At 36.4% G+C, this 3,677-nt stretch overlaps 1 long non-coding RNA gene across 1 annotated transcript; it reads right to left on the reverse strand.

Moving 5' to 3' along the window:
• Positions 1-1,498: 1,498 nt before the first annotated feature.
• On the reverse strand, positions 1,499-2,849 carry LOC144282954 (uncharacterized). The gene is made up of 3 exons (XR_013351360.1): positions 2,658-2,849; positions 1,841-2,104; positions 1,499-1,610 (listed from the first exon to the last, which is right to left on the reverse strand). It is a non-coding gene; the product is annotated as an uncharacterized LOC144282954 (long non-coding RNA).
• Positions 2,850-3,677: the final 828 nt, after the last annotated feature.

A 3,677-nucleotide genomic window follows, 5' to 3' on the forward strand; every position in this document is an offset into this window, starting at 1 on the left:
TTGAAGGTGAATCTACATAGTTGATTAAATCAATAAATATGTGCTGAGAACCTAATATGTATCATGGCTAGGGATACAACATGGGCACATAACTTGTCTTCATGGAGATTAATGTTCTGTTCCTAAATACCTGCAAATGCAGGTCTCTTCATACCCTGGGACTCTGGGATCAATCTTTTCCTTGGGAGGAGAGACTAAAGTTCATTGATTCAGCATTGACTCACACCGGTTGTTAGATCTGCTATAAACATATGACCAAACTTGAATGTAACTGGGTCTAATCTTTTTGGGACTAAATTATAATGAGATTGAATAATGACTCCAGAAGCTGAATAAAATGTATCATCCAACGACTTCATTATACTGATATCTGCCATTAGACCATTCATCTGCCTGCACTGCTGATTGCCTGGTGTTTGGAATTTTCTCAGATGCCATGAATCTTTGATTTATTTTCATTCATTTGTTTCTGTAATCTTCCATTTACTTATTCATCAACTTCTCAAATACATGTGCCTTTGATGTGCTAGACATGTGGTCTTTCCTGTACAAGAAATTCTGGTCCAGTGAACTGAGGCAGGCATGTAAACAAGTAACTAGAATGAACTGTTACATCAGCTATAAGTTTTACAGGGGACCTGGGAGCAGAGACAAGGGTTTGAGATGACTTTAACCTAGAACAACTTGTTTCATCCGAGGCAGACCCTCTCTTGCCTGAGAAAATTTATCAGAGCCCTCAGGGAGCTAACACTACAGCCACTTCTTATTTCTATATTCCAATCCTGGGTTTTTCTCTCTTGTGGCGCTGTGCCCAGAGTTTCTGACTGTACCAGCTCTGGCTCCGTGAGCCTGTTACAACTTTAAAGGTAAGGAACACTTGGCCAGACTTACGAAGAAGACGCATGTACAACTACAGAATGTGTTATGTTCATTTTATAAGAAATTACTTCAATTATATTTTCATTTTGTTGCAGGTGATGTTTATGGAAAAGTGATCTTTGTGATTAGTACCAGTATTTGTATTTAGGGAGTGCTTATTGCCATAAATGTAAGAAGTTAGCAGCTGTACTAATTTGCTCTGGCTGGACATTACACAGTACTACAGACCAGGAGGCTTAAACAAGAGAATATTATTTTCTCATTATTCCAGAGATTAAAAGTTTGAGATCAAGGTGTTAGTAGGGTTCGTTTCTTCTGAGGCCTCTCCCCTTGGCTTGTAGACTTCTCCGTCTGTCTTCACCTGGTCTTCCCTCTATGTGTATGTCCTTATTTCATCTTATAAGAATGCCAACCATATTGGGTTAGGGCTTACCCTCACTACTTCATTTCAAATCAGTTACCTCTTTAAAGAGCTTATCTCCAAATATGATCACATTGAGAGGTATGAGAGATTAAGACTTCAAGGTCTGAATTTTGGGGAAATACAACTTAGCCCCAAACAATAGTTTTCACCAAAGGTAGTCATTAAAAGCTGCACATTCATATGCAACAAATAAATTGCCATTTTATTTTTTAACACAGCTCATAGGTGATGCATCCAAACATATTAAAGAGAAGGGATCTCTTGTTTTGTGGCACTTGGTGTTTATGTACAGGTTTGATAGGCTTGGCTGTGAAGGAGAGAGAAATTTGAAGTTTTAGAGAATGCCAAAAACAGTGTAAAAGCCTTCAGTTTGCTCTGAGCTTCTACACATTCATATTCTTAGTCTAGTAACAAAAAATATGGCATACAGTTTGAAAATAATGACCTAAGAATTATTTTCTGAGTTGGCATTTAGCCAGCTTCTTCTTTGTCTACTGTCAGGAGCATTTTTATCTTCTTTTCTTTATGAGCTCTCACCTTGATTTCTGTTCTAGCAATGCATCCATTAACTGATTGTATTTCTCTCTGTCTGTCTCATGTATTGGTATGCTGTTTGTGTGAGGGGGGAAAGGTAGAGGGAGGGAGAGATTGAAAGAGAAAGAGAGAGTGAAAGGGAGGGAGAGAGAGAAAGAAAAATAAAGAGAACAGTACTAGAGAAGGAGAGAACAAGAAAGCACATTTGCTTTGTATTAACATATGTCAACTCTTGTTATCCAACTGGAAATTCAGAGAGAACGTTATCTAAGAGAAGAAAAATAAGATCATTTATTGAATTTATACATAGGATAAAGAATATTTGTGTCATGCTCTTTTAACATTAGAAATTATACTAACATTACTAACATTGGGAAGAAACCAGTAGAGCTTCAGTCTATACACACAGAATGATTGCCTTGAGTTGACTAGGCTCTATTTTGTAATTTTGTACCATATTCATGAAACTATTATTTAGGCTTGGACATACATAAACATCTTACAGATGCACATGCCCACTCTTGGAACTCACCTGTGATTATTATTACAATTGTTTTTAATCAAAAGAGATATTATGGTAGAGATGTCTCATTATCAACCCAAAATTGGATGTTTAAGGGCATTTACCTTCTTTTGATGAATGTATTTTTAGTCTATTAAACCTTCTTTCTATCGCTCAGCCTTCCACCAAACCCCGTGAGTTCTGATCTTTTTCTGTTCATGCTAATAATGTATTGAGTCATCTGGTGCCATGGATTCACAAAAGGGTCCTGACCACTCTCTGGTCCTAGATGTTTTAGACAAGGTATTCTAAACTTACTTGAACTTCATTTAGCCATGGTGGTCCACATTGAATTGAAGAAGTTTTTCTAAATGGCATCTGCAGTGCCCCATATTTTATGCCATCATTGCTACTGGATGCCTTCAAAAGGAGCTTCCCTAAGAGAAGAAACAAAACCTCATCACTTTAAGTAGCCTCCTTTTTCAGGGCTTAGCAAATAAATTCTCTTTCTTAATCACTTTCATTCTGTTTGTATATATACCTGTAATCAATATTTTATACTTGAAAATACCTTTCTTACAGTAACTTATATTGTTAAAAATAGTACTTTTAATTTAAGATCCATTTAAAAAATTCATATCTCTTTTTGCATTAGAACTGTGGAAGCCTGGCTATGCCTCCGGACTTTGGTGAATTTAGACGAGTTGCTTTGGATCAGATTTACTGCCTTGTCTCGCTTCTTCCTTTCTCTTATTACCTTAAGAATACCAGCTTTTGAATTGCAGCAGAGCAGTAGACTCAATGACGGGTAAAACCAAAGCTGCTGCTTTCATCTAGAAAGAAGGATGATATTTATCAAGGATGATTGAAGAAAACTGGATTACTACCACATCGGGAGTCGAAGAATTTGGTAGATTATATTTATTTAGGTATCTTAGACAAATTCAGTGTCTGAGATAACATCTTTGATTTGGTCACCAATAATTAGATTTATTTGATAAGCCTTAGAGTAGTTCACAAAATTTTATTAATTCAGTACCTTAAGGTTCTGCTTAGGAAGGTGAGCCCTTGTAGCATAGGGTTAGCAGATGCAGAAGCTGTCTCCATCAAAGTTTCAGACAAAACTGAAGAACGGATAAAATGCTTAATAGGAGTCTGTTGATATGAAGGACTGAATAATGGAATGATCAGTTGAGGTTCACTATTTGCTTCAAGGAAATGGGTCAATTATAGAATACATGTCTCAATATCTTCCTTTTTTCTCCTTCCACTCTCTCTGGTCTAGGCCAATAATCCCTTGGACTAATAATTTACTTATTATTTACAAAATAATTTTTG

The sequence above is a fragment of the Canis aureus genome, chromosome 14 (assembly GCF_053574225.1).
Source record: "Canis aureus isolate CA01 chromosome 14, VMU_Caureus_v.1.0, whole genome shotgun sequence".
Lineage (NCBI taxonomy): Eukaryota > Metazoa > Chordata > Mammalia > Carnivora > Canidae > Canis > Canis aureus.